Below are 6,098 nucleotides of genomic sequence, written 5' to 3' on the forward strand. Positions count from 1 at the left end.
GAGATGGGAATGGTAGAATTCCCCGAGGAGTGCATGAAGGTCTCCCCAAAGGCAGACCAAACAAAGTACTGCAGGTTTCATAGGCATGCCGGACACGATACGGATGAGTGTCACGTTTTGAAGAGACAAATAGAAGACCTCATCCAGCAGGGCTACTTCCGACATTTCGTCAAGCGATCCAAGCAGCAGCAACAGCCGCAACACAATCCACCAAAAAATGTCTGGATGAATGAGGATGGCACCGAGCCGTCCACCTCAAACGCCAAAAAAAGAGACCACGAACAAATATCTGAGCAGAGTGATAGCGAGAAAGAAATCGAGGTGGCGCCCAGACGACAAAAGAAGCACACCATACACTTTATCTATGGTGGACCCGCAGGGGGCGACACGCCCGCAGAAAGAAAGAAGTGGAGCCGACAGATATACGTGGGAGAAGTGGCGAGTCTTCCTAGAGAAAAGAAACAGAGACAGGAGGCCATCAGCTTCTTTAATGATGACCTCCCAGAGGGCCCGCTACCCCATCGTGACGCCCTGGTGATTGAGATGGACGTCAACGATGTCATTATCCGCCGCATCTTAGTCGACACGGGAAGCTCAGTCAATGTGATGTATTACGATGCCTTCACCAAGTTGGGGATACCTAGGAACCAGTTCAAAGAAGTACGTAACCCACTCTCTGGATTTACGGGTGATTCAGTGGAGACGGAGGGGTCGGTGGCCTTACCAGTGGAGATAGGCACGAGCCCTAACATTTGCAAACTTGACATGGAATTCATCGTGGTAAGACTCACTTGTGCGCACAACATCATTTTGGGGAGGCCGGCACAGGAGGACCTCAAGGCCATAGTGTCGGTGGAACACTTGTGTATGAAGTTCCCTACTCCGAATGGGATAGGGGTCGTCAGAGGAAACCAGCGAGCAGCCCGCAGTTGTTACGTAAAAGCATGCAAAAAGATTGGCGGAAAGAATCCACAAGTCCACACCATTTGCAAGGATGATGGATCGGGTAAGGAACTCAGAAAATTTAATTAGATATTATCAGTAATACGATGTAGTCGTGGCCCGCCCAGACCTGTAAACAGTATTTAGTAATCATGGTCCGCCCAGGTTACTTCGCTCTCAAATAAAAAGGTTTTCAGAACCACATTCAATCAACCACGGCCGTCACTACACTCTAAAAAAAAAAAAAAAAAAAAAGGCCGAGGCGCGGTGCCTCGGCTATCGGCTGAGGCCGAGGCGCGGCGCCTCGATAAAAAATAAATAAATAAATAAATAAATAAATAAGGGGGCCGGGCAGCGTCTCAGCCACTCCTGTGTCGCCTCGACCACTCGGAAAAAAAAAAAAAAAAAAAAAAAAAAGGGTCGAGGCGCACGCCTCGGCCACTCAAGAAAAAAAAAAAAAAGGGTCGAGGCGCACGCCTCGGCCACTCAAGAAAAAAAAAAAAAAGGGTCGAGGCGACGCCTCAGCCACATGGCCGGGGCACACGCCTCGGCCAGATGGCTGAGGCCGCGCCTTAGCCCAAGGCCGAGGTGCACGCCTCGGCCTCCTGGTCGAGCCGAAGCCCCGGCTAGATGGCCGAGGTAGCGCCTCGGCCTCAGTCGCCTCGACCACTCAAAAAAAAAAAAAAAAAAAAAAAAGGAGGTCGAGGCGCACGCCGCGGCCAAGAGGCCGGGGCTCACGCCACGACGAGATGGCTGAGGCCGCGCCTCAGCCCAAGGCCGAGGTGCACGCCGCGGCCAGATGGCCGAGGCCGCGCCTCGGCCTCCTGGTCGAGGCGACGTCTCGGCCACTCAAAAAAAAAAAAAAAAAAAAAAAGTTCGAGTCGCACGCCTCGGCCAAGTAGCCGGGGCGCACGCCTTGGTCAAGTGGCCGGGGCGCACGCCTCGGCTAGATGGCTGAGGCCGCGCCTCAGCCCAAGGCCGAGGCGCACGCCTCGGCCTCCTGGTCGTGGCGACGCCTCGGCCACTCAAAAAAAAAAAAAAAAAAAAAAAAAGGATCGAGGCAGACGCCTCGGCCAAGTGGCCAAGGCGACGCCTCAGCCACATGGCCGGGGCTCACGACTCGGCCAGATGGCCGAGGTGCACGCCTCGGCCAGATGGCCGAGGCCGCGCCTCAGCCTCCTGGTCGAGGCGACGCCTCGGCTACTCAAAAAAAAAAAAATAAAGGGGTCGAGGTGCACGACTCGGCCAAGTGGCCGAGGCGACGCCTCATCCACATGGCCGGGGCGCACGGCTCGGTCAAGTGGCTGAGGCGACGCCTCAGCCCCCCGGCCGAGGCGCACGCCTCGGCCAAGTGCGCCTCTCGGCCGTGGCCGAAGCGCAGTGCCTCGGCCACAAGGCGAGGCACCCGCCTCAGCCAGGCTGAGGCGGCGCCCCAACCCGAAGCCGGCCCACGTCGCAAAAAAAAAAAAAAAGGTAATGTTAAACTGCAGAAACTGACGAATGGTGACAAGAGCTGATAGAAAGGTGATCAAATTGCTTAGGCAGGAAGGGATCTGGAAAACAAAATCGCATATCCTAACTCAATCAGGATGGCACAGTATCACGATTGATTCAGCCTTACTCCCAAGTCAACTCAAACACATTCGTAGACTCAGTAGTAGGGGGGACTGGTGACAGGATAATAGGGCTAGCACCCAACCCGGATCATAAGTGTGCATCTGACCCGACACCGCATTGATGCTCCAACGGTTATAATTCCAACTGGTGTCACATCTAATGTCATTGAAGCCACCATTGATGCCACCATTGATGAGAGAGAGTTAAAGCCTCAACGCCTCATTCATGACTCTTCATATTCCTGCCATTAGCTCAGCTCCCCGAAGGATGTCTCTTCATGTTGTTACCGTTAGGACCTAGCATAAATAGAACTTCCCTCAGCTGAGCAGGACACACTGTACTTTCTATACTGAGACAAAGGCAATACAACTATTGTTATTCTCTTATTCGTTACTCTTATATTATATTTCCGGTAACATTATTACCGTCAACAATAAAACACTAAAATAGGGCTTTAGGCTTACCTGGAGTGGGAGGCTGTGTGGCGGCGTACGGCGGGAGGCGGAGGCAGGAGACGGTGTGCTGCGAGCGAGGGTGTGCAGAGGTCGGAGGTCTGAGGGAGTGACTCGTTCTGAAGTCTGCCTTTCTGGTCTGAAGTCTGAAGAGTTAATCGCAATTCGCGATTTAAATGGCGTTTTTTTTTTTTTTTTATGGGTTAATCGCCAAAACAACGTCGTTTTGGCGATTAACCCAAAAAAAAAAAAAAAAAAAAACCGGGGTTCGGCCGGCTAGGCGGCCGACCGTGGAGATAGCCGATTTCGACCTTCTTCGCGGCGGCGCAATGGCGCCTAGCGCCTAGGCGCGATTTTTGCAACATTGCTGATAGTCGAAGAGTTGGCGTATGACAAGGAATTGTTGATGACAAAGCATGAAACGTTGGTAACACAATTGACAGACGACCATAAGAATGTCTACGAATTTGTGATGAATGATATTGATTCTAATGGATGTGAATTTTTCTTTGTGAATTTGGAGGAATAGGCAAGACGTTCGTGTGGAGAACGTTATCGTCAAAGATAAGGAGCCGCGGTGACATTGTTCTCAACGTTGCTTCGAATGGAATAACATCTTTGCTCTTGCCGGGAGGCAAGCCGTCGCATTCTAGATTTGCTATACCACTCTCTTTGAACGGAGATTCCACGTGCAATACATCGCAAGACAATGACCTTGCTGAGCTTATAATAAGGAGCAAATTGATAATATGGGAAGAAGCATCGAAAAGCATGAGGGATCTATCGCGGTTCGCCATACCGGGTAGTGCTGAAAAGATATTTGGTGGAAAGACAGTAGTTTTAGGCGGCGACTTTAGACGGATTCTTCCCGTTATTTTGAAAGAAACGAGACCAATAGTTGCCTAGCCACTATTAATTCTTCTTACCTCGGACAAATTGCAAGGTATTGAGGCTCACGAATAACTTGAGACTACAGAGCTTAGCTTCAGAGGAAAATAGACAGACAGTTGATTGGTTTTCAAAATGGATTGTAGACATTGAAGATGAGATTACAGGGGTTGTGATGTGAGCCTAATTGTGCATATTTCTACTATTGATTTAATTATATTTGATAGGCTTGGGTTCATGATTTTAGTAATTTAATTGCATAATCTTTTATTGTATCATTTAGTTTTGGTTCACAATTGTTTTGAATGTTTTACGGTGTTGGTTAGTGTTTTTGAACCATTGTAGGTCAACTCTATGAGCAAGGAAAGTTCTAGGACAAATTTGGAGTCAAAGTGGACCGAAGAACGCGCACACAGCAAGTTCGACCAAAAATTCCAGAATGTATTATGGCGGAGAAGAGCGAGGCTCGACGCGTCGAAGTCGAGCAGCGTCAAATTATGTTGTGCAACCGTATGCACCATGTATGGTGGTGCACACGGTTGCAAAAACGACGTCGTTTTGACTAAAAATGCGCGTCCCACTTTTTTAAAAAAGATCAGGTTCGATTCTCGGCAATAGCATTTTTGTGTGCATAATTTGAATTATATATCCACAAATTCATAACTATGTATCCACAAATTCATAACTATATATCCACAGTGAATGAATAACACAAAATTCATAATGAATGAACTAAATATCCACAATGAATGAACTAAATATCCCTAAATTCATAACTATATATCCACAAATTCATAACTATATATCAACAAATTCATAACTATATATCCAAACTATATATCCACAATAATGTTGTTGAGGGGAATCGAAACTGATTTTTTTTTATAAAATGAGACGCGCATTTTTAGTCAAAATAACGTCGTTTTGCAACCATGTGCACCATGCATGGTGCACACAGTTCCACCGCATAACTATCAGTCAAATTGCAAAACGCGTAGCATCAAATTAAGAAAAGGGGCGGTGGCACTCAATTCCAAGAGAGCCACATTATTTTCCAAATGAAATCAAGGGCTGCAGCTTACCAAATTGAAACAAAATGTAGCAATTTCCAAACCAAAATAAAAGGTGGCATTAATTTCCAAATCATAAGTCGGCAATTTACAAAATAAAATAAGTGAAATTCCAATTTTGTTCCGGTTTGATTCCTGCTATAAAATCCCGCCTTGGTTCAACCCTAAAAGATTCATGCTCAGATTTGGAGACAAGAAAGAGGAAAATTGAGAGCTACAAGGTGTCTTTGGAAGCAAGGAGAAAGCCAAGGAAATTTGGGAAAATTGCTTGGTTAATTCTTGTACTCTTTAGATTATTTTGTAAACTCTTTATACTTGATATGTATTGCATCTTAGCCATGCGTGGCTAAGTTTTCTTAGAGATTCTTGGGTGATAGTATTTATGAACCTATGTGCCTATTTCTTTTTAATGCTTTAATATATTATTATTTGGGTTTAATACTTGTGTTGCAATTGTGATTTATATTGTTGTTGTTAGTAGTTAAACGGCCGTAATTACTTGCTTCATAGCTATCTTTGTGCCACAACGAGAGTTGGGCATAATTTAGGGCACACGCAATTGCACCTAACTGTTGCACCTTAAGAAAGGGAAATTTTGTCAAATTGAACTACTGCTGGCCCATCTCCATCTCCGCCTACGGGGATACTACCAAGATCTCGCCATCGGTTCAGCAGGCCCTCAATAACATAGGCATCGCCCTCAACCATGTCCCCACAGGTATGTAGCTCTGTGTTTGTAGTGGTTCTGGAAGGGTTTGAAGCGGAGAAAACGGCGTCGTAGAGAGCGCAACTGAGCAATGGTGTACGAGTCGGTGTCGGTGGTCCAAGGCAAGGCTGCTGCAAAGCAACGGAGGCTGTTTGGCATGAACATCGTCAGCGTTGAGCCTCGGGGTATTGACGCGGTTCAGGGCGATCCGCCAGAAAAAAAGAATTCGTCGAAGAAGAACGAAGAGATGTGAAATGACTAAAATACCCTTATTATTTTAATTGTTAAAATTTTCCGGCGAAATTTGACCGGCAATTTGAACGGAGTGACCAAAATTGATAAAAAGTGCATAGTCAAGGTACTAAATTGACACTTTTGAAAGTGAGGTGCTGAAATTAACAAAGCCCCTATAGTCATATGACT

Source organism: Ipomoea nil, unplaced genomic scaffold (genome assembly GCF_001879475.1).
Source record: "Ipomoea nil cultivar Tokyo-kokei standard unplaced genomic scaffold, Asagao_1.1 scaffold0146, whole genome shotgun sequence".
Taxonomy (NCBI): Eukaryota; Viridiplantae; Streptophyta; class Magnoliopsida; order Solanales; family Convolvulaceae; genus Ipomoea; species Ipomoea nil.